General features: G+C 50.2%; 1 long non-coding RNA gene across 2 annotated transcripts in view; it reads left to right on the forward strand.

The window, feature by feature from the left end:
* Positions 1-24,587, forward strand: part of LOC136793491 (uncharacterized) — an 83,927-nt gene that overhangs the window by 4,394 nt on the left and 54,946 nt on the right. Inside the window, exon 3 of one of the 2 annotated variants that reach the window (XR_010838780.1) lies at positions 4,045-4,121. The exons of the other annotated variant lie outside the window; for it this stretch is intronic. This is a non-coding gene — a long non-coding RNA (uncharacterized lncRNA). The remainder of the gene's footprint in view (positions 1-4,044; positions 4,122-24,587) is intronic. 2 annotated transcript variants of the gene reach the window in all.

Below are 24,587 nucleotides of genomic sequence, written 5' to 3' on the forward strand. Positions count from 1 at the left end.
CTGGACAAATTCCAAACTGTGCGCAACAGGAGGTTGAAGGTGCTGACATCCCCAAGTGGGGAGATTGTTAGGAAAGACGCTGGAGGGGTGAACCCGACTCCCTGGAGATGAGGAGATGAGATGCCTTTTCCAAACTCTTCCCGATCAAATGGTGTACCACCTTCTGGGTGTCAGAGTCATGTTTTAGCTGTAGGAAGGGTCCCGTGCATGGTAAGAGAACACCAGGGATGTTTCCAAATCAGTGTCTCCCTGAACCCTAAACTGGGGAATTTTACGCTATGGCTACACGTATGTTCATTAAGGGCCTTGGGCAGTAGGCAGAGTCCGAACTTAAGATGATTAAAGTCTTCAGGGTCAGAAGCGCTGACCATCGGCCTCCCTTAGGGTACATTGTATCTGTCATTGATAGATGATGTCAATAAAAATATCTATTCGTTTTCAGATTATTTCCGCTTCTAGGTTATTACAAAATATTGAGTGTAGTTCCCTGTGCTGTACAGTAGTTCTGTGTTGATGATCTATTTATACATAGCAGTGTGTACGTGTTAATCCCAAACTGTTCATTTATCCCTCCCTGCACCTTTCCCCTTTGGTAATAATAAATTATAAGATTTTATGCTTCTCAGAAATGGGGGAGCTGAAAGAGAGGTATCATTTTCAATGGAAAAGCATTCAAAACTATATTGAAGCTTCAGTCAAGATTATTCGATGTACATCCTTGGAAAGAAATCACTTCATTTCTCCAATGTTGACCTGACAAATAAGACAATCCCCTTCACTGAACTTGCCTATACTAAAGTGATGGAAATATCAAATGGAAGTGTTGGAAACATCTTATTTTACCCGAGCCTTATACACGGCTCTAGGTTAATTACAGTTTGGCTCACACATCTGTTCATTGAAGTTACAATGTTCTCAATTTCTGTCACTGATCCTGCAGAGTGGGCCCCAACAAGGGTCCCCTGCCCCGTGTCATTGGAGCCAAGAGAACGAGACTGAGTTTGGTTCAGAAGCAAAGGAAACTTTAGATTCTGATCAGAGAACGGGGAGAGGTGAGAGCGTGCGCTCCCCCGAGGGCTGTGGGCGGGGCTGCTGTGTGGGGATCCCGGCAGCGTCAGCGGGACAGAAGGGGCGGAGTCTCGAGGGCCGGGTTGGCTGGAGCTCAGGCTCCATGTCGCGGAGTCTGCATGGGGCCCCGCGAGCTGAGGTGTCGGCCCAGCCATTTTGCACCAGGAAATAGGTTCTGAAGTGCCGGGTGTGGGACCTCTGCATGTGGAAACCTAGGAGCAAGTGAAATTAGACAAAGCACAAAGGAATCAACGTTAGACTTTACTTTATTGCCCGGATTCTATTTTTATCTCCCAGGATTTTTTCATGGGCTCTGCCGGTGACAAACCCCTCCTCTGCCTTTTGTCCCATTCCTCATTGTTGGGGCGCTGAGGGTGCAGACCCCGCTTCTGTAACTGCTTCGTGCTGAGTCGGGAGGCCTCATACTCGGGGGGAGGGGCAGAACTTCTCCCCAGCAGCCTCCAGGTGAGGTTGACTGTCCCCAGGGCTCTTCCCTCACTGCTCGTCCGCCTGAGCCCCAGCATTTGAAGTGTTATAGATTCTAATGACCTTTAAGGGTGCAGGAAAGAGATGCGCAGAGACGCTGGGGGGGCCGGTTTTACCCCGCCCACATTTGTTCGGCCACCTTAGGCAGACGGTTTCTGCCAGCCTAGATGCTCTGACCAGTAGTCTGCGCTTTCTTCAATTAGGCCCCTGAATTAACGTACAAACAGCACCAGGTGTCAGAACCCTGCCTGCTCAACTCCCACACAGTCCAGGGCCGGTGGTGATCCAGACCCATGACGGCCACTGAGTCAACGGCCTTTTCAAGTAGCCAGGAGTGCAGCCGGTCTCATCGGCCGCCGCCGTCACCGCGGTGTCTGTAGGCGTTTCTATGGTGACAGCGTTATTTAGGGTTCCCCCGCCAAGCTTATGAGCTCCGCTCTGGGTGCAGTAAGTCCTGCAAGCAGTAGTCTGCTCTTTTGGGGCACGCTCTTGTTGTTTTCTGAGAGAAGATCCACGTCAAGTGATGGTCACACGGGTCATCATGGGGACCCGTTGCCCCCAGTTGTCCCTCTGGAGGTTGGAGTTGGAGGGCTTCCTCACTCGAGGTCAGTGTGCCCACGGAGCGATGCCTGCAACTTCAGGGCATGGTGGGTGGTTAGGATCACCGTGTGCGGTCCTTTCCCCTTAGGAGGGAGTTGGCCTTGCGGGCTGCGGATTCCAGGTTTTTAGATACCCCCAGTATCTTGGCTGGATGGGGCGGCGGGCCAAGCCCTTGGTGACCGTACTTTCTCCTACCTGGAGGGCATTCTTGCATTGTTCCATTTCAAGAGGTCCCAGTTTTTGCACTAATACTCCAAGGGCGATTCACTTTCTACCCAGAATGTAAAGGTCAAAGGGTTTAGCTAAATTAGGGAGGTCCAGGGCAAGGGTCTGAATTAACTGCTCTTTCCATTCTTGAAAGACCGCTTCTGGATTCTATTCGAACAGATCATCTTTTCCTTTCAATGTTTCCTATAGAGGCCCAGCTATTAGACTGTAGTTAGGGATCCAGATGCAGCAAACCCCGACCTCCCTAGGAACCCTTAAGCTGTCTTCTAGGTTTAGAAGGGGTAAGGCTGCAAATGACTTCTTCCCTTTCCTGGGATGGGCTTCTCTGACCTTCTGTGAGAATGAAGCCCAGGCAGGTCACCTTAGTCTGTGATATTTGAGCCTTTGTCTTGGACACCTTCTATCCTTTATTGGCTAGGTAGTTCAGAGGCCTCCTTAGTAGGGCTGGGGATCAGAATGTCGTCTGCATATTGAAGGAGGGTTCCCTTCTCCAGAGGTAGATCTTTGAGGTTTTAGTTAAGTTTCCCCAAAGGTGGTGCGGGAAGTTTTGAACCCTTGGGGGAGGACGGCCCAGCAGTACTGTCTTCCTTGTATGTTGAGCCCTGCCAGTCACAAGCCAAAATCTCTGTGACCTCTGGGACTAATGGAATACAGAAGAAAGCATCATGTACGTCTCATACAGAATACTATGTCCTGGGGGATGGTACAATGACCAGCAGGGTGTAGGAATTAGGAACTATTGGATGCATATCCTCAGTGGCTTCACTGACTGTCCCGACATCTTTACCAGTTCCCCAGTAGCCCACGGGGCTCTCGTGGTCAGGCCCCTCGCAGGATATACAGCTCACCTGGGCAGGTACCCAGCAGCCCACGGGGCTCTCGTGGTCAGGCCCCTCCCAGGATATGGAGCTCACCTGTGCAGCTACCCAGCAGCCCACGGGGCTCTCGTGGTCAGGCCCCTCCTTGGATACGGAACACCCTTGTGCAGGTACCACGGCAGGGCTGGGCACACAGGAACCGTGCGCATAGCCCTCATTGCAGAGCACCCCCATCTCACCTGTCCCTCAGAGCTGACACAGAGCACCTCAGAGCAGGACTTGAACTAACAAACAGCAGCTCCGACAGGTCTGTGACCCTGGGCTTCACTCTGTGTGGCCTCCCTCCGCCTGGTCTTCCAGAGACTTCCACTGCAGCCGGGGCACCAGGTCTCTGTCTCCACCCACCACCCCTCCTCTCCCTGACTCCTGGGTTCCTCTTATTAGGAGAGGGTCTTCTTGAAGTTGTCTCCCACTCATGGGCCAGATAAAATGGTTAGAAAACAAGCCAGGGCTGCAGCCCCTTGTCTATCCTGACCCTCAGGACCTACACGTGTTCCTTGGAACTGACCGGTGCAGCAAGGTCCATTTTATGCAACTGTGAGCCCCTGAGGGGCGAGGAGTGGCTGACCTGGGCAGTCTGACCCGGCCGGCCAGTCCTCCCCAGGTGTGCCTGGGCTGAGGTCAATATAAACACCGCTCCAGGCAGCAAGAGCCCCTGCAGCTGTGCCTGACGCCATATTCTCTGCCCCATCGGCAGTCTCGGGGCTGGGCTGGTGGGAGGGAGTAGGGCCCACGGCTCTGTGCGTGGCCCGGTGCGAGTGGGGCTCTGGTGGACTTTCTGCAGGAGTTGCCGCGCTGCCACCTGCTAAAGAAGAGGATGTGTCACCCATACCTGCCGCTGGAATTTCTCCCCGGGCAGAGGTGAGGACGGAGAAAAGCGGTGGGGGCCGGGACAGGAGGGGTACATTGGGCAGGGAGATGGAAAGCTTCCAGAAGAGCGCCCGGGGCCAGGACCATGCTGGCTGGCCTGCAGGCCCCAAGTCGGCCTCCGTGCTGGTGTGGCTCCATGGCCCTTCCTCTAGGCTTTCAAGTCCTTGCACACATTCAGGTGTTTTAGCTGGGAAGGGTGGGAACAGTTCAGCAGCAGCTGGCCTTGGGGTCAGCTCATGTTTACTCAGGGACGCCTTGACATGGTCCCCCAGCTTTGCAATGAGGACGTTCCTTGCGGGGGGGCTGCTGGCTGCATGAGAGATGATTCCCCACCTCTGACCAACTTCAGAATTGTTTACCACTGGAGCAAGGGTTTTCCTGATAGGGTTTTCCTCTGTGTAACTAGTGGGTTCTTAATTGGCAGCGTGAACGGTGATATCAGAGGTCCCGAATCAGGATGGAAATACTTATCCCCAACTTGTACAGGCAGGCATAAAAACCTGGGGAGGCCGTGTGCAGCCGGCACCCTTAGGGATTGGCTTCCGACTGACCCCTCAACGTTCTGGTGTCCAGCCACTGCTTTAGAATTTCTGGGGCCCAGTGCTGACTCTAAGGGTTCTGTAACCCAGCCTCTGTTGGTCTTTAATGAGACCCGCACTTCCAGGGTCCCACAGAGCAGGGTCCGTGTGACTGTTCTGTGGCTTCTGTAACAAATGACCACAAGCTGGGTGGTTTAAAACAAGAGGAATTCATCCTCCCCCAGTCCTGGAGACCAGACATCTGAGATCAAGGTGTTCCAGGATGGACGTCCCTCCAGAGGCTCCAGGATAGGGCTCTTCCTGCCTTTTCCAGCTTTGGGGGGCTCCAGGCATCCCCAGGCTTGCGGCTGCAGCCCTCCTGTCTCTGCCTTCACGTGGCTTCTCCTCTATGTTTGTGTTTCTCCTCTTTTGTCTCATAAGGACTCTCTCAATTGGATTGGGGGCCACGCTAACCCCAGATGGCCTCACCTTGAGACCCTTAACTACATATACAAAGACGCTTTTCCCAGATATGGTCCGGTTCCTGTGTTCTGGGGGGAACATATTTTGGGACCAGCATTCAACCCATTACCTGTGTATAAAATAACCCTAATTTTAGATTACCAAGGTCCCGTATAGATAGCAGCCAGCAGCCATGTGGGTGGGGGTCTGGGGAGAATGAGGACCCTGGAATCACCTGGAAAGGATGAAGTCCTGGCTGCATTAGGTGAGCTCTTCCACCACGGGGCCCGTGGAAACAGCCACTCCACTCTGTCCGTGGAAAGGGACCCAGTGCCGAGTCCAGAAATGGTGATATTGCAAAGCTGGCTCTTCTGGGATGTCATCATCAGTAGCATCATGTAACCAGTAACTACGGGCTTGGAGGAGTCACCCTGTGGCACGTGATGACAGCACTGTCACTTTAGGCTCATCAAGCTTAGAATAGGAATGTTTGAAGGAGAAGAGTTTGGGAGATTGCGAAGCTTGGTTGTTAAGGAAACTGAGCAGGTTTGTCAAGGTTGTCAAGGAAACTTCTCGTTTAAACTGAAGGCAGGGCTGGGAGAGCTGAAATCCAGGGATCTTTTAAAGGGGCTGCTCTGAAACACCATCACCTGAGAGGTGGTCTCAGCGTGAGCTGGTGTTTGAGAAACGTGTGATGAGATGAAGCCTGACTTTCTGTGACAGCTGGGGAGGGGTTTGTAAAGCAACTTAGCGTTTAAGGCCAAGTTTGTTGCTGGAACATAGTGTCTCCCAAGACTGGGCTGAAGCTCAAGATGTCTCTGTCCCCTTCCTGTGAGAGTCCAGGGCAGGTGGGTGTCAGTTCCCAGGCTCTGCCCCCACTTTGTTTCTCCTCCCTGCTTCCAGGTGAGTGTTTCAACCAGCGGGGTGGGGTGACCACAGGGACATCGTGCCCTCCGTCCTAGGATGCAGGCTGGCCAAGGCCCTCACCACCTCCACCCCTTCCCCTTGGTAACACGAGACACTGTGCCCCAGCTGTAAGGGGTGGGAAGGCTGGGATGTGCAGGGTAGCTGTGCACAGGAAAAAGGGAAATGGGTTCTGATGGGCAGCTGTGCGGCTCTGTTGTGAGGGTCGCCCAGACACTAGCGCACAGATTCTGGGTTCTGTGAAGCTTCGATGCTCTGTGGTTCTGGAAATCCTATAGGAGATGGTCCACAGCAGGTGAAGCTAATGCTCGCAGTGGAGGTGGTGAAGCCAAAGGTCTGCAGTTCAGACTAAAGGTGCCGATGTACATGCAGGACAAAACCATCTCAGGTGAATGGACTTCAGGCACGTTTAACATGAATGCAGTCGTGTTAATGCCTAGCATCTTCTATCTTGTGCCTCCTCAGGGACCCCCTCCTCAGTGCCTGGGGCTCCTGTAACTCACGTACAAGGGGATGGAGAGCGGGGTCTGTCCAGTCTGAGCCCTGAGTTACCCTGTGAGTCTGCTCGGGACCACCGTAACAAATACCACAGACTGCGCAGCTTGAATAACAGGCCTATCTCCCAGTCCTGGATGCTGTCGGAGATCAAGGTGTCTGCACACTGGCTTCTCCTGAGGCCTCGCTCCTTGGTGCTTAGACAGCCACCTTCTCCCCAGGTCCTCACATGGTCTCCCCCTGTGCCTATCTGTGTCCTAATCTCTTCTTTTTTTTTTTTTTTTTTTTTTTTTTTTCGGTATGCGGGCCTCTCACTGTTGTGGCCTCTCCCGTTGCGGAGCACAGGCTCCGGACGCACAGGCTCAGCGGCCATGGCTCACGGGCTTAGTTGCTCCGCGGCATGTGGGATCTTCCCGGACCAGGGCACGAACCCGTGTCTCCTGCATCGGCAGGCAGATTCTCAACCATTGCGCCACCAGGGAAGCCCCCCTAATCTCTTCTTGTAGGACATCAATCCTATTGGATTAGGATCCACCCTAGTGACGTCATTTTTACTTTGATCATCTCTTTAAAAATCCCATCTCCAAATACAGACACATCCTGGGGTCCTGGGGGTTAGGCATTCAGCATGTGGATTTGGGGAGACATGACTGAGCCTATAGCATCCTCCTTAGGAAGCAAGTGTGCCTCGGTCCTTCCTTCCCTCAAGTCATACGAGGTGAGCTAATGGCTCAAGGAGAGGCCACTCGTGCAGAGTTTGTGTCCCAGCTGGGGAACCCTTCTCTGCTCTCTTTGATCAGGCAGTGGCAGTGCCAGCCCCCTCCTGAGGTGAGCAGTTCTGGGGTTTCCTGCCGTGTCACCTGGCCTGCTGAGGTGCTCAGTGTCTGGGAACCCAGGAGTCAGCAGCCTAGTGGGGCTGCCGGGGACTCTCAGGGCCTTGGCAGATACCCTAGCGAAAGTGGGGAAACTTTGGGGGATTACAGGAGGGAGAGAGTCACAGTCTCGTTTATGCTTCAGAAAGACCACGTTGGGGTGGGATGTGAGACGCACCGTGGGGCAGGGAGGTTTGTCAGGTCTGATGGAGGAACCAGGCACAAGATCGGGCTTGGGCCACGGCTGTGGGCGTAGAGGGGAATTAGTGTGGGAACTGGCCACAGGCTGTTGTCGAAATATCGGTTTCCCTGTGCACCAAGGCCGAACAGAAATACGGAGACAGGGGTTTTGGAGGAAGAGACAGATGGCTTTATTTTTCTGCCAGGCAGCAGGGAAGACACAGCTGGCTAGCACCTCAAGAACTGGGCACCCCTCTTTGAGAATCAGGGAAGATTTTATATGTGGGGCTTCTGCAGTCCAGGGTAGAGGATAAGGATCAAAGTAGTGAAGGTCTTGCATTCCTCCTTTCCTTTGCATTATTTCAAAACAGTCATCGCTGGCATCAGGTCGCCGGTAATTGGGGTCCAGCAGACTGGTAATTGCGTCCGTTTGCCTCTGGTTTATTGGCCAGTGACCTTGTTTCTGAAATGAAAAACTAGGGGGTGATTTGTTATGAGGAGCGTATAGAATCTAAGTGCGTTACATAATAAGGTTAGGGAGTGAGAAGCAGGGGCTGTAACACACACAGTGAGGGGTGATGGGTGCCGAAGGTAAATTCCATAGTGTCGGAGTGAGGTTAGCTTTGTAGAGTACAAATCTAGTTACTACAAATGAATGACAAAGTGAAACAAGGAGTGATGAGCTCTTTCAGGCCAGGTTACGTTTCTTCTCTAGTCTTTTCGCTGTCCCCTTGTTCTCAGGGCAGGGAAACTTCGTTTCTGTTTTTGCTGCAACAAGACTGTGGAGGAGGAGCTGACAGTCACTGGGGCACAAGGCGAGTGGGAGCCTGGGAGGCCCCAGTGTTACCGAACCGAACGTGGGTCCGCTCGCCCGAGGGCAGCAGAGCCAGTCTACTGACACCGGGGGTGGTGGAGGAAGGTGCAGCCTAAATTGTCAAAGTGCGGATACAAGGAGGCCAGGTGGCCTGTGCTCTAAAACCCCGAGCTCCCTGAAGGATTTCAGCAAAGCAATTTTCAAGGCCAAGTGAAGGAGGGGGGTCGCAGGGTATGTGATCAGCTGGTGCACAATTCTCTGATTGATGGTGAGGTAACGGGCGGTTAACGTTATAAATTCTTAAGCACCAGGAGCTCCGGGGTTACCTGTTCCTGATCATCAAGTAGTTAATTTCTTCCACTTGGTGGTGGAGGAAGCATGCATCGGGCACTGTTATCCAGGTACTTCAGAGAGGAGCTACAGCAGAGGGTGTGGGGGAGGGCTCTGTCCTGCGAAGGCCCCACAGGGTCCTGCTCGGTTACACCTGGTGCCTGGGCTCAGCAACCTGGGAAGGTGGGGCTGCTCCTGGGTGTGGGGAGCTGCAGGATCCCAGTCCTCTGAAACCCTGCTAAGCCCCCAAGGTGAGATGGGTGTGCAGTGACTGGACGGAGGCGTCTGGCCTGGGAGAGGGGTCCGGGCTGGAAATGTCACTGGAATCATGGCAGGGAGGGAGAGGAAAGGCAAAGTGGGGGCAGATGGGTCACAGCAGACTAATGCAGGTGACTGCGGTCTTGTTGGAAGCAACTCAGAGCCAGAAAGGAGTGGCCGTCAGGGGCTCAGCTCCATTCTCTTGTTCCTTTGTAAAACCACTGTGTCAGAGTTTGAGACGCCGCCAGGAGACGTCTGGGCCCAGTGCTGCCATGGCTTCATCAAAGGGCCCAGGGGGAACACAGAACCACTGCAGGCCCCGCCCATGTCCTCCCTGGGAATGAGTCCCATCGGGGCTCCTGGGCTCACAGACTTCAGGGCACCTCTGTCCTCAGGACTGGTCTTCCTCCTTCCTCTCACCTGCTGGTCAGAGGCCCAGGAACCCTCAACCTGGCTCCACCCCCAGGGCCTGGATTCAGAGGCCCAGGAGCCCCCAACTTGGCTCCACCCCCAGAGCCTGGATTCAGTGTCCCAGGAATCCCCAAACTGTCTCCACCCAGGGCCTAGATTCTGGGACAGCTTAGGGGTAAGCAAGACCCTCACGCTCCTTTATTTGCTTAGGGGTGAGAATGTCTTAAACGCTGCAGTTGACTGATTACGGAGTGCTGAGTGTTTCCAGCAGGTGTGGATGGAAAGATGGGGTGCGAAGTTCCTATGTCTGCAGGGTCTTCCCGGCGTGAAGATCTGTGTGTTCCCCCCGGCCAGTCGGCATCCTCCCAGGAAGCCCAGATCCAGGATTACGAGGGCAGAGGCTCTCCCCTTGCGTACCTGTAACTTCGCACTCCCACAGCAAGGAGCCTGGCTCCCACCATCTGCCATTTATCTATGCATTGCTCCTTTCCACATTACATGTGCAGAGGTTTCAGAATTGTTAGCTACTACACCCTGGAAAGAACTTCATAAAACAAAGCCCACTGTATATATACGGGCCATTTTGCCTTTAGCCTACAGATTCCATTCATTTCCAAAGGTAACTTAAGTCAGCAGCTTTTACCCCATCCCCTACAGTGAGTTGTTTCCATATATTTCTAATACAGTTAGATTCTGTCACATGACGTATTCCATCGTGCAACATCCTACACCCTAAATAACTAAATTTGAGTAGATTATGATTGGCCCCTTGGGCTACACACATCTATGGGCTTAGACAAATGCATAGTGACAGGTATCCATCCTAGAGTATCACATGGACTACTTCAAACCCCCCACCCCATGATCTGCTTATCATCTATGTAGCTTTGCCTTTCCCGGGATGTCATCAATGGGGTCATACTGTGTGCAGCCTGCTCAGGCTGGATTTTTCACTTAGCAGTACACGCTGAAGGTTTATCCATGTCTTTCCATAGGTGGATGGTGCATTCCTTTCTGCTGAGTAGTATTCCACTGCATGTGTATGGGAGGAAAAACAATTTTCCCTCTACTTTTCTAGGTTCTTGGTTGAGGCCCCCCCCCGCCCCTGTAATAAAAGACAGATTACCAGGAGAAAAGCAGAAGTTTAATAACATGTATACCTTCTGAATAGAGGGGGGATACCACGGAAAACTGAGTCACTCCCCAAACCATCCCCTTCAATACCGTCTTCAGCTAAAAACAGAAAAGATGCTGGGGAAGGGGGGAAGGCCAGTTATGGAAGGTTATCATGCAAAGCACAGTAAACAAGGGTATGGCTGTGTGCACATTTAAGTCAGGACTTCCCCATTGAAAAGAGTTACTTAAGATTTAATTATCCTTCTATGTTTGGTGCAAAGAGGGACATACCCTTATAAATGGAGATTTCTCTATTGTAAATGCCCTTCATAAAACGGCAATCTCAGTTTTCTGAGATTTTTTTAAAAAATAAATTTATTATTTTATTTTTGGCTTCATTGGGTCTTCGTTGCTGCGTGCAGTCTTTTCTCTGGGTGTTGGCGAGCAGGGGCTTCTCATTGTGGTGGCTTTTCTTGTCACGGAGCACAGGCTCTAGGCATGCAGGCTTCAGTAGTTGTGGCACACGGGCTCAGTAGTTGTGGCTCGCGGGCTCTAGAGCACAGGCTCAGTAGTTGTGGTGCACAGGCTTAGTTGCTCTGCGGCATGTGGGATCTTCCCGGACCGGGCCTCGAACCTGTGTCCCCTGAATCGGCAGGTGGACTCTTACTCACTGAGCCACCAGGGAAGCCCTATTCTTTTTAAAGCAGACCAATAACCCTTATGCCAGAGAGACATATTTTGAGGTGGCATATTCTACTCGCCTTGACATGGATGTATCCCAATTTGCTTATGCATTCATCTTTTGAAGGATATCCTGATTTCAAGTTTTTAGCCATTATGGAAGTGCTGCTGTGCATAATTGCATCCTTGTTTGCATTTGGACATAGATTTTCAAAGCAGTTGCCTAAATACTGGAAGTATGATTGTTGGATCCCAACGTGAGACTTGTTTAGCTTTGGAAAAAACTGCCAAATTGTCTTACAAAGTGGCTGCACAGGCATCCCCCCAGCTATGAGGGAGAGTTCCTTTTGTTCCTCACCCTCTAGCAATTGGTATTGTCATATTTTTGGAGCTTAGCAGTCCCAATTGGTGTGCTATGGTGTCTCATGATTTTAATTTGTAGTTCCCTAATGGTATATGATGTTGAGCTTTTTTCTGTATGACTTTTACTATCTGTAACTTTTTTGGCAGGATGTCTGTTCAGATCACGCTGTTCATGTTCATGCTGGGAGGAGCCCTGTCTCCTCGGGACCTGCTGGGGCTTTGGCTTCAGGAACACGCGGGGCTGAGTCCACGCTGATGGCCTGGCTTCGGTACAACCCGGGGTCAAGTCCACACTAACGGAAACCGGGTCTCCTCAGGACCCGCCGAGGCTTCAGCTCTGGGACACTGGGGGGTCCAGTTCAGGCTGACATGAGCCTGATCTCCTCAGGACCTGCTAGGAGGTGATGCCGCTGAGGGAGAAGGTGAGGAAAAGTGGGGAGAAGGTTCCTGTGCAGGGCTGACCGCTGTGGGTGTCTGTCTCCAGAGGACCCAGGAGAGGAAGGGCTTGATGTGGAAAACTGGGTTTTTGGCCCATTTTGTGTGGGGTGTAGACAGTTGAATGTTGTTCTTTGGCGTGTAGTGTCTGGTTTTCCCAGCACCGTTTATTGAGGGGCCTGTCCTTTCCCTGGTGTATGTTCTTGGCTCCTTTCTTGTGAATTAACTGATCACATACCTGTAGGTTGATTCCTGGGCTCTCTGCTCTATTCCTCTGGTCTGTGTGCCTGTTTTTCTGCCAATGCCACAATTTTGGGGGACTAGCTTCATAATGAAGTGTGAAGTCAGGGAACGAGATGCCTCCACACATTCCCCTGCCTCAGGGTCGCTTTGGTTCTTCTGGGTCCTTTGTGGTTCCACACACAACCTAAGATGGTTCGTCCTGTTTCTATGGAAAATGTCATTGGACTTTTGGTAAGGATTGCGTTGAATGTGTACATTAACAGGATCTTAGCTGGAGAAACTGTCAGGGCATGACTTAAGAGCAGCATCAGGGCCTTTGTTGGGTCAACATTATGGTCTCAGTGAAAGATATGATCAGAACCTGAGTTACTAAGAACATCAAGGCTTCATTTAGGAAAAGCTTCAGGGCCTGAGTTAGGCACAGCCTCAGGACTTCACTTAAGGACACTGACAGGGCTTTCTTTGGGACAGAGTCAGGAACGTGCATAGAAATGTGGCAGGAAATTATCTCAGGAGAGTGTCCAGATTTTAGTTATTGATTTCAACAGGTCCCATGTTAGGGACAGATTCCGGGCCTTAGTGAGAGCGAGTGTGAAGGACTTATTTAGGGTTAGTCAGGGCTTAGTTAGGGAGACTATTAGGGTTTCAGTTAGGATAAGATGCAGGATATTAGCTTGGGACAGAGTCAGGTTGCGGGCCAGGGATAGCGTCACGAAATGACCCAGGAGAAGCGTGAAGACCTTCGTTATTGAGAGCCTCAGGGCCGTAGTTAGGACCAGCGTGAGGGCCTAAATCAGGACCACTGCCAGGGCTTCCTATACAGACACCGTCAGAGCATAAGGAAGGTACAGCCAAAGGGCCTAAGTGAGGCTTATGTTTAGGGCCTGAGTTCGGGACACTGTCAGGGCATGACTTAGGAGCAGCAGAAGGTCCTCTGTGGGATCAGCGTCAGGTTCTTCATTAAAGACATTATCAGGGCCTCTGTTAGGGAGAGCCTCAGGGCCTCATTTATGGACAGCATCAAGGCTAACTTTGGGTAAGTTTCAGGACCTTGGTAAGACCTGGGTCAAGATATTAACTCAGGATAGTATCAGGACTCTAGATATTGGCGGCACTAGTGCCTTAGTTAGACACAGTGTCAGGGCCTGAGTTAGGAGTAGCATTATAGCCTTTGTTAGGTATAGTGTCAGGGACTGAGCTAGGAGGAGCCTCCAGGCCTAAGTTTGGGACAGATTCACAGCCTCCGGACTAATTTCAGGGCGTTATTTAGGGACAGCATCAGGGATTTAGTTAGCATAACAGGAGGAATTCCTACAAGCACCCTTTAAGCCAACACACTCAGATGCAGAAGTAAACCATGCACGCTGGTATAAAGGAATATTCCACAGAAGTTGAGTACATTTTGTTTAAGGTGCGTAAGAGTTTAAACATTATTTTTTTCAGAAAACTATATTCAGAAGATGAAGGAATTTCATCCTAAAGAATCTCTTTAGCTAAATTTAACATTAGCAAATGAGAAGTTTACGTTCAGGTCTAGGGCTAGTGTCAGGTAATGACCTAGGTTTGGAAACAAGCCCTTAGTTACGTAGAGAATCAGGGACTAATTTAGGACCTGTGCCAGGGCTTCGGGTAGGGACAGTGTCAGAGCCTGATATAGGGAGAATGTGAGAGCCTGAGTGAGGCCTAGCGTCAGGCACCTAGATGCAGACACTGTCAGGGCATGACTTAGGAGCAGCATCAGGGCGTTTGTGGAGTCAGCATTCAGATCATAGTGAAAGACATGAGCAGGGCTTGAGTGAGTCACAGAATCAAGGCCTCGGTTAAGGAATGCTTCAGGGCCTGAGTTAGGCACAGCCTCACGTCTTCAGTTAAGGAGAGCGACAGGGCTCTCTTTGGGACAGTGTCAGAACCTTGGATAGAAATGTGTCAGCATATTAGCTCAGGATAGTGTCCGGATTTTAGTTATTGATTGCAGCAGGACCCATGTTAGGGACAGATTCCAGGCCTTAGTGAGAGATAGTGTCAAGACCTTAGTTACTGAGAGCATCAGGGCCTTCTTTAGAAGCAATGTTAGGGCTTCGTGTAAAAATAGCATCACGGACTGGCTTCGGGCGAGCGACAGAGCCTGAGTGAGGCCTAGCGTCATTCCTGTAGGTGGGGACACTGTCAGGGCGTGACACAGGAGCAGCATCAGTGCCGTTGTTGGATCAGCATTATGGTCTTCGTTAAAGACATGAGCAGGCCTTCTGTTAGGGACAGCGTCACGGCTTACTTAGCGATATTTTCAGGACCTTAGTAAGAGATGGGATAGTAAATTAGCTGAGGATAGTGTGAGGACTTTAGATATTGATGGCATCAGGGACTTAGTTAGGGACAGTGTCAGGCTGTGAGTTAGGCCTAACATCCAGGCCTTAGTTAGGGACAGTGTCACGGCATGGGGACTCAATTCAGGTCCTGACATGGGCACAGCATAAAGGCTTCAGTTAGCATAAGAGGCAGGACATTAGCTAGGGACAGGGTTAGGGTAAAGTCTAGGGATTGTGTCAGCAAATGACCTCGGGATAGTGTCAAGACCTTAGTTACTGAGAACCTGAGGGCCTTATTTAGGACCAGCATCAGGGCCGGAATTGGGCAAGAAACAGGGCCTGAGTGAGGCCCAGCTTCAGGCCCCTAGCTGGAGACAGTGTCAGGGCATGACGTCGAAGCAGCATCAGGGCCTTTGTTGGGTCAGAATTCGGGTCATAGTTAAAGATATGAGCAGGGCCTGAGTGAGTCAGAGAATCGAGGCCTCCGTTAGGGAAAGCTTCAGGGTCTGAGTTAGGCACAGCCTCTCGTCTTCATTTAAGGACAGCGACAGGCCTTTCTTTGGGACTGTGTCAGGTCCGTGGATAGAAATGTGTCAGGATATTAGCTCAGGATAGTGTCGGGATTTTCATTATTGACTGGAGCACGGCCCATGTCAGGGACCAATTCTGGGCCTTAATGAGAGATAAGGTGAAAGTCTTAGTTAGGATCCGTGAGCGCCTTAGTTAGGGAGAGTATTAGGGTTTCAATTAGGATAAGATGCAGGACATTACCTTGGGACAGACTCATGATCCGAGCCAGGGATAGTGTCAGCCAATGACCTGGGTTGGTGTCAAGACCTTAGTTACTTAGAGAATCGGGGCCTAATTTAGGACCTGTGTCAGGGCTTCGGGTAGGGACAGCATCAGAGCCTGACTTAGGGAGAACGTCTAGGCCTGAGTGAGGCCTAGTGCCAGCCCACTAGCTGGAGATTCAGTCAGGGCATGACGTAGGAACAGCATCAGGGCCTTTGCTGGGTCAGCATTCGGGTCATAGTGAAAGACATGAGCAGGGCCTGTGTTAGTCACAGAATCAAGGCCTCAGTTAGGGAAAGTTTCAGGGCTTGAGTTAGGCACAGCCTCAGGTCTTCACTTAAGGACTGCAACAGGCTTTCTTTTGGAAAGTATCAGGACAGTGGATAGAAATGAGTCAGGGTAATAGCTCAGGACAGTGTCCGGATTTTAGTTATTGATTGCAGCAGGGACCATTAGGGATAGATTCTGGGTGTTGGTGACAGATAGTGTGAAGGCCTTTGTTAGGTTTAGTCGGGGCTTAGTTAGGGAGAGTACTAGGGTTTCATTTAGGATAAGATGCAGGACATGAGCTTGGGACAGAGTCAGGTTCCGGGCCAGGGATAGCGTCGCGAAATGACCCAGGAAAACCGTGAACACCTTCGTTATTGAGAGCATCAGGGCCTTACTTCGGACCAGCGTGAGGGCCTAAATCAGGACCACTGCCAGGGCTTCCTATACAGACAGCGTCAGAGCATAAGGAAGGTACAGCCAAAGGGCCTAAGTGAGGCTTATGTTTAGGGCCTGAGTTCGGGACACTGTCAGGGCATGACTTAGGAGCAGCAGAAGGGCCTCTGTGGGATCAGTGTCAGGTTCTTCATTAAAGACATTATCAGGGTCTCTGTTAGGGAGAGCCTCAGGGCCTTATTTATGGACAGCATCAAGGCTTACTTTTAGTCAGTTTCAGGACCTTGGTAAGACCTGGGTCAGGATATTAACTCAGGATAGTATCAGGATTTTAGATATTGGCGGCAGCTGGGCTTTAGTTAGAAACAGTGTCAGGGCCTGAGTTAGGACTAGCATTATAGCCTTTGTTAGGTATAGTCAGGGCCTTTTCTAGGGACAATGTCAGGTTCCGGGCCTTAGTGAGAAGTCGTGTCAAGGCCTTAGGCAGGATTATTCAGGGCCCTAGTTACGGAGAGTGTTAGGGTTTCATTTAGGATAAGATGCAGGACATGAGCTTGGGACAGAGTCAGGTTCCGGGCCAGGGATAGTGTCAGGAAACGACCAAGAGAAAGCGTTAAAACCTTAGTTATTGAGAGCATCGGGGCCTGACTTAGGACCAGAGTCAGGCCCTAAATCACGACCACTGCCCTGGCTTCATATAAGGACAGTATCAGAGCCTAAGTAAGGTACAGCCCAAGTGCCTAAGTGAGGCCTATCTTTAGGATCTGAGTTAGGGAAAGTGTCAGGGCATGACTTAGGAGCAGCACAAGGGCCTCTGTGGGATCAGCCTGAGGGTCTTCATTAAAGACATTATCAGGGCCTCTGTTAGGGAGAGCCTCAGGACCTCATTTTCGGACAGCATCAAGGCTTACTTTGGGTCAGTTTCAGGACCTTGGTAAGACCTGGGTCAGGATATTAACTCAGGATAGTATCAGGACTTTAGATATTGGCGGCAGTAGGGCCTTAGTTAGAGTCAGTGTCAGGGTCTGAGTTAGGAATATCATTATGGCCTTTGTCAGGTATAGTGTCAGGGAGTGAGCTAGGAGTAGTGTCAGGGTCCGAGTTACGTGTAATGTCAGGGTCTTGGTTAGGGACAGTGTCAGCGCCTGGGTTAGCACGAGTCTCCAGGCCGTAGTTAGGGAGCGGTTCACAGCATCGGGAGTAATTTCAGCGCCTTATTTATGTTCAGCATCAGGGATGATTTAGTTAGCATAAGAGGAACCATTCCTGCAAGAACCCTGAAGGCCAACACACAAGAATGTAAGAGTGAACCATGCACGCTGCTATGAAGGAATATTCCACAGCAGTTGAGTACACTTTGTTTAAGGTTAACAAGAGTTTAAAAATTATTGTTTTAAGAAACCAATATTCATATGATGAAAGAATTTCATCGTAAAGAATCTCTTTCCCTAAACTTGACATTAGCTAAAGTCAAGATTAGATTAAGGTCTAGGGGTAGTGTCAGTTAATGACCTGGATTTGGTGTCAAGACCTTAGTTACTTAGAGAATCAAGGCCTAAAATTTAGGACCTGCGTCAAGATTTTCGGTAGGGACAGATTCAGACCTGACTTATGGAGAACGTCAAGGCCTGAGTGAGGCGTAGCGTCAGCCCCCTAGCTGCAGACACAGTCAGGGTACGACTTAGGAGCAGCATAAACACCTTGGTTGGGTCAGCGAAAGGTCATAGTGAAAGACATGAGCAGGCCTTGAGTGAGTCACAGAATCAAGGCCTCCGTTAGGGAAAGCTTCAGGGCCTGAGTTAGGCACAGTGTCAGGTCTTCACTTAAAGACACCGACAGGTTTGGGACAGTGTCAGGATCGTGCATAGAAATGTGTCAGGAAATTATCTCAGGACAGTGTCCGCATTTTAGTTATTGATTGCAACAGGTGCCATATTAGGGACAGATTCCGGGCTTTAGTGAGAGATAGTGTCAAGGCCTTTGTTCGGATTGGTCAGGGCTTAGTTAGGGATACTATTAGGGTTTCATTTAGGATAAGATGCAGGACATGAGCTTGGGACAGAGTCAGGTTCCGGGCCAGGGATAGCGTCACGAAATGACCCAGGAAAAGCGTGAAGACCTTCGTTATTGAGAGCCTCGGGGCCTTACTTAGGACCAGCGTAAGGGCCTAAATCAGGACCACTGCCAGGGCTTCCTATACAGACAGCGTCATAGCATAAGGAAGGTACAGCCAAAGGGCCTAAGTGAGGCTTATGTTTAAGGCCTGAGTTCGGGACACTGTCAGGGCATGACTTAGGAGCAGCAGAAGGGCCTCTGTGGGATCAGCGTGAGGGTCTTCACTAAAGACATTATCAGGGCCTCTGTTAGGGAGAGCCTCAGGGCCTCATTTTCAGACAGCATCAAGGCTTACTTTGGGTCAGTTTCAGGACCTTGGTAAGACCTGGGTCAGGATATTAACTCAGGATAGCATCAGGACTTTAGATATTGGCGGCAGTAGGGCCTTAGTTAGAATCAGTGTCAGGGTCTGAGTTAGGAATATCATTATGGGCTTTGTTAGGTAATAGTGTCAGGGACTGAGCTAGGAGTAGTGTCAGGGTCCGAGTTACGTGTAATGTCAGGGTCTTGGTTTGGGACAGTGTCAGGGCCTGGTTTAGCACGAGTCTCCAGGCCGTAGTTAGGGACAGGTTCAGAGCATCGGGAGTAATTTCAGCGCCTTATTTATGTTCAGCATCAGGGATGATTTAGTTAGCATAAGAGGAGCCATTTCTGCAAGAACACTGAAGGCCAACACACAAGAATGTAAAAGTAAACCATGCACGCTGCTATGAAGGACTATTCCACAGCAGTTGAGTACACTTTGTTTAAGGTTAACAAGAGTTTAAAAATTATTGTTTTAAGAAACCAATATTCATATGATGAAAGAATTTCATCGTAAAGAATCTCTTTCCTGGGGATTCCCTGGTGGCGCAGTGGTTGAGAGTCCGCCTGCCGATGCAGGGGACACGGGTTCGTGCCCCGGTCCGGGAAGATCCCACATGCCGCGGAGCGGCTGGGCCCGTGAGCCATGGTCGCTGAGCCTGCGCGTCCGGAGCCTGTGCTCCGCAAAGGGAGAGGCCACAACAGAGAGAGGCCCGCGTACCACAAAAAAAAAAAAAAAAAAAAGAATCTCTTTCCCTAAACTTGACATTAGCTAAATTGAAGATTAGATTAAGGTCTAGGGGTAGTGTCAGTTAATGACCTAGATTTGGTGTCAAGACCTTAGTTACTTAGAGAATCAAGGCCTAAAATTTAGGACCTGCGTCAAGATTTTCGGTAGGGACAGATTCAGACCTGACTTATGGAGAACGTCAAGGCCTGAGTGAGGCCTAGCGTCAGCCCCCTAGCTGCAGACACAGTCAGGGTACGACTTAGGAGCAGCATAAACACCTTGGTTGGGTCAGCGAAAGTTCATAGTGAAAGACATGAGAAGGCCTTTAGTGAGTCACAGAATCAAGGCCTCCGTTAGGGAAAGCTTCAGGGCCTGAGTTAGGCACAGTGTCAGGTCTTCACTTAAAGACACCGACAGGTTTGGGACAGTGTCAGGATCGTGCATAGAAATGTGTCAGGAAATTATCTCAGGACAGTGTCCGGATTTTAGTTATTGATTGCAACAGGTGCCATGTTAGGGACAGATTCCGGGCTTTAGTGAGAGATAGTGTCAAGGCCTTTGTTCGGATTGGTCAGGGCTTAGTTAGGGATACTATTAGGGTTTCATTTAGGATAAGATGCAGGACATGAGCTTGGGACAGAGTCAGGTTCCGGGCCAGGGATAGCGTCACGAAATGACTCAGGAAAAGCTTGAAGACCTTCGTTATTGAGAGCCTCAGGGCCTTACTTAGGAACAGCGTGAGGGCCTAAATCAGGACCACTGCCAGGGCTTCCTATACAGACAGCGTCAGAGCATAAGGAAGGTACAGCCAAAGGGCCTAAGTGAGGCTTGTCTTTAGGGCCTGAGTTCGGGACACTGTCAGGGCATGACTTAGGAGCAGCAGAAGGGCCTCTGTGGGATCAGCGTGAGGGTCTTCACTAAAGACATTATCAGGGCCTCTGTTAGGGAGAGCCTCAGGGCCTCATTTTCAGACACCATCAAGGCTTACTTTGGGTCAGTTTCAGGACCTTGGTAAGACCTGGGTCAGGATATTAACTCAGGATAGTATCAGGATTTTAGATATTGGCGGCAGCTGGGCTGTAGTTAGAAACAGTGTCAGGGCCTGAGTTAGGACTAGCATTATAGCCTTTGTTAGGTATAGTGTCAGGGACTGAGCTAGGAGTTGTGTCAGGGCCTGAGCTAGGATGAGCCTCCAGGCCTCAGTTTGGGAAGGGTTCACAGCCTTGGGAGGAGTTTCCTGAATTTAATTAGGGAAAACATCAGGGATTTAGCATAATAAGAGTTAGTTCGTTAGCATAAGAGGAGGTATTCCTACAAGCACCCTGAAAGCCAACACAGGCAAATGCAGAAGTAAACCAGGCAGGCTGGTATAAAGGAATATTCCACAGAAGTTGAGTACATTTTGTTTAAGTTCAGTAAGAGTTTAAACATTATTTTTTTCAGAAAACTCTATTCAGAAGATGAAAGAATTTCATCCTAAAGAATCTCTTTAGCTAAATTTAACATTAGCAAAAGAGAAGTTTACGTTCAGGTCTAGGGCTAGTGTCAGGTAATGACCTAGGTTTGGAATCAAGCCCTTAGTTACTTATAGAATCAGGGCCTAATTTAGGATCTGTGCCAGGGCTTCGGGTAGGGACAGTGTCAGAGCCTGGTATAGGGAGAAAGTGAGGGCCTGAGTGAGGCCTAGCATCAGGCCCCTAGATGCAGACACTGTCAGGGCATGACTTAGGAGCAGCATCAGGGCGTTTGTGGAGTCAGCATTCGGGTCATAGTGAAAGACATGAGCAGGGCTTGAGTGAGTCACAGAATCAAGGCCTGGGTTAAGGAAAGCTTCAGGGCCTGAGTTAGGCACAGCCTCACGTCTTCAGTTAAGGAGAGCGACAGGGCTCTCTTTGGGACAGTGTCAGAACCTTGGATAGAAATGTGTCAGCATATTAGCTCAGGATAGTGTCCGGATTTTAGTTATTGATTGCAGCAGGACCCATGTTAGGGACAGATTCCAGGCCTTAGTGAGAGATAGTGTCAAGACCTTAGTTACTGAGAGCATCAGGGCCTTCTTTAGAAGCAATGTTAGGGCTTCATGTAAAAATCGCATCCCGGACTGGCTTGGGGTGAGCGACAGGGCCTGAGTGAGGCCTAGCGTCATTCCTGTAGGTGGGGACACTGTCAGGGCGTGACACAGGAGCAGCATCAGTGCCGTTGTTGGATCAGCATTATGGTCTTCGTTAAAGACATGAGCAGGCCTTCTGTTAGGGACAGCGTCACGGCTTACTTAGCGACATTTTCAGGACCTTAGTAAGAGATGGGATAGTAAATTAGCTGAGGATAGTGTGAGGACTTTAGATATTGATGGCATCAGGGCCTTAGTTAGGGACAGTGTCAGGCCTTGAGTTAGGCCTAACATCCAGGCCTTAGTTAGGGACAGTGTCAGGGCATGGGGACTCAATTCAGGTCCTGACATGGGCACAGCATAAGGGTTTCAGTTAGCATAAGAGGCAGGACATTAGCTAGGGACAGGGTTAGGGTAAAGTCTAGGGATTGTGTCAGCAAATGACCTCGGGATAGTGTCAAGACCTTAGTTACTGAGAACCTGAGGGCCTTATTTAGGACCAGCATCAGGGCCGGAATTGGGCAAGAAACAGGGCCTGAGTGAGGCCCAGCTTCAGGCCCCTAGCTGGAGACAGTGTCAGGGCATGACGTCGAAGCAGCATCCGGGCCTTTGTTGGGTCAGCATTCGGGTCATAGTTAAGGACATGAGCAGGGCCTGAGTGAGTCAGAGAATCGAGGCCTCCGTTAGGGAAAGCTTCAGGGCCTGAGTTAGGCACAGCCTCAGGTCTTCATTTAAGGACAGCGACAGGCCTTTCTTTGGGACTGTGTCAGGTCCGTGGATAGAAATGTGTCAGCATATTAGCTCAGGATAGTGTCCGGATTTTCATTATTGATTGCAGCAGGGCCCATGTTAGGGATAGATTCTGGGCCTTAGTGAGAGATAGGGTCAATGCCTTAATTAGGATTAGTCCGGGCCTTAGTTAGGGAGAGTATTAGGGTTTCAATTAGGATAAGATGCAGGACATTACCTTGGGACAGAGTCATGATCCGAGCCAGGGATAGTGTCAGAAAATGACCTGGGTTGGTGTCAAGACCTTAGTTATTTAGAGAATCAGGGCCTAATTTAGGACCTGTGTCAGGGCTTCGGGTAGGGACATCGTCAGAGCCTGACTTAGGGAGAACGTCTAGGCCTGAGTGAGGCCTAGTGCCAGCCCACCTGCTGGAGACACAGTCAGGGCATGACGTAGGAACAGCATCAGGGCCTTTGTGGGGTCAGCATGCAGGTCATAGTGAAAGACATGAACAGGGCCTGTGTTAGTCACAGAATCAAGGCCTCAGTTAGGGAAAGCTTCAGGGCCTGAGTTAGGAACAGCCTCAGGTCTTCACTTAAGGACGGCAACAGGCTTTCTTTTGGAAAGTATCAGGACAGTGGCTAGAAATGTGTCAGGATATTAGCTCAGGACAGTGTCCTTTTTTTAGTTATTAATTGCAGCAGGGACCATTAGGGACAGATTCCGGGCGCTCGTGAGAGATAGTGTGAAGGTTAGGTTTCTTCAGGGCTTAGTTAGGGAGAGTATTAGGGTTTCATTTAGGATAAGATGCAGGACATGAGCTTGGAACAGAGTCAGGTTCCGGGCCAGGGATAGCGTCACGAAATGACCCAGGAAAAGCGTGAAGACCTTCGTTATTGAGAGCCTCAGGGCCTTACTTAGGACCAGCGTAAGGGCCTAAATCAGGACCACTGCCAGGGCTTCCTATACAGACAGCGTCAGAGCATAAGGAAGGTACAGCCAAAGGGCCTAAGTGAGGCTTATGTTTAGGGCCTGAGTTCGGGACACTGTCAGGGCATGACATAGGAGCAGCAGAAGGGCCTCTGTGGGATCAGCGTGAGGGTCTTCACTAAAGACATTATCAGGGCCTCTGTTAGGGAGAGCCTCAGGGCCTCATTTTCAGACAGCATCAAGGTTTACTTTGGATCAGTTTCAGGACCTTGGTAAGACCTGGGTCAGGATATTAACTCAGGATAGCATCAGGACTTTAGATATTGGCGGCAGTAGGGCCTTAGTTAGAGTCAGTGTCAGGGTCTGAGTTAGGAATATCATTATGGCCTTTGTTAGGTAATAGTGTCAGGGAGTGAGCTAGGAGTAGTGTCGGGGTCCGAGTTACGTGTAATATCAGGGTCTTGGTTTGGGACAGTGTCAGGGCCTGGTTTAGCACGAGTCTCCAGGCCGTAGTTAGGGACAGGTTCAGAGCATCAGGAGTAATTTCAGCGCCTTATTTATGTTCAGCATCAGGGATTATTTAGTTAGCATAAGAGGAGCCATTCCTGCAAGAACACTGAAGGCCAACACACAAGAATGTAAAAGTAAACCATGCACGCTGCTATGAAGGACTATTCCACAGCAGTTGAGTACACTTTGTTTAAGGTTAACAAGAGTTTAAAAATTATTGTTTTAAGAAACCAATATTCATATGATGAAAGAATTTCATCGTAAAGAATCTCTTTCCCTAAACTTGACATTAGCTAAAGTCAAGATTAGATTAAGGTCTAGGGGTAGTGTCAGTTAATGACCTAGATTTGGTGTCAAGACCTTAGTTACTTAGAGAATCAAGGCCTAAAATTTAGGACCTGCGTCAAGATTTTCGGTAGGGACAGCGTCAGACCTGACTTATGGAGAACGTCAGGGCCTGAGTGAGGCCTAGCGTCAGCCCCCTAGCTGCAGACACAGTCAGGGTACGACTTAGGAGCAGCATAAACACCTTGGTTGGGTCAGCGAAAGGTCATAGTGAAAGACATGAGCAGGCCTTGAGTGAGTCACAGAATCAAGGCCTCACTTAGGGAAAGCTTCAGGGCCTGAGTTAGGCACAGCGTCAGGTCTTCACTTACAGACACCGACCGGTTTGGGACAGTGTCAGGATCGTGCATAGAAATGTGTCAGGAAATTACCTCAGGACAGTGTCCGGATTTTAGTTATTGATTGCAACAGGTGCCATGTTAGGGACAGATTCCGGGCTTTAGTGAGAGATAGTGTCAAGGCCTTTGTTCGGATTGGTCAGGGCTTAGTTAGGGATACTATTAGGGTTTCATTTAGGATAAGATGCAGGACATGAGCTTGGGACAGAGTCAGGTTCCAGGCCAGGGATAGCGTCACGAAAAGACCCAGGAAAAGCGTGAAGACCTTCGTTATTGAGAGCCTCAGGGCCTTACTTAGGACCAGCGTGAGGGCCTAAATCAGGACCACTGCCAGGGCTTCCTATACAGACAGCGTCAGAGCATAAGGAAGGTACAGCCAAAGGGCCTAAGTGAGGCTTATCTTTAGGGCCTGAGTTCGGGACACTGTCAGGGCATGACTTAGGAGCAGCAGAAGGGCCTCTGTGGGATCAGCGTGAGGGTCTT

This window comes from Kogia breviceps, unplaced genomic scaffold, assembly GCF_026419965.1.
Source record: "Kogia breviceps isolate mKogBre1 unplaced genomic scaffold, mKogBre1 haplotype 1 scaffold_81, whole genome shotgun sequence".
Classification (NCBI taxonomy): domain Eukaryota; kingdom Metazoa; phylum Chordata; class Mammalia; order Artiodactyla; family Physeteridae; genus Kogia; species Kogia breviceps.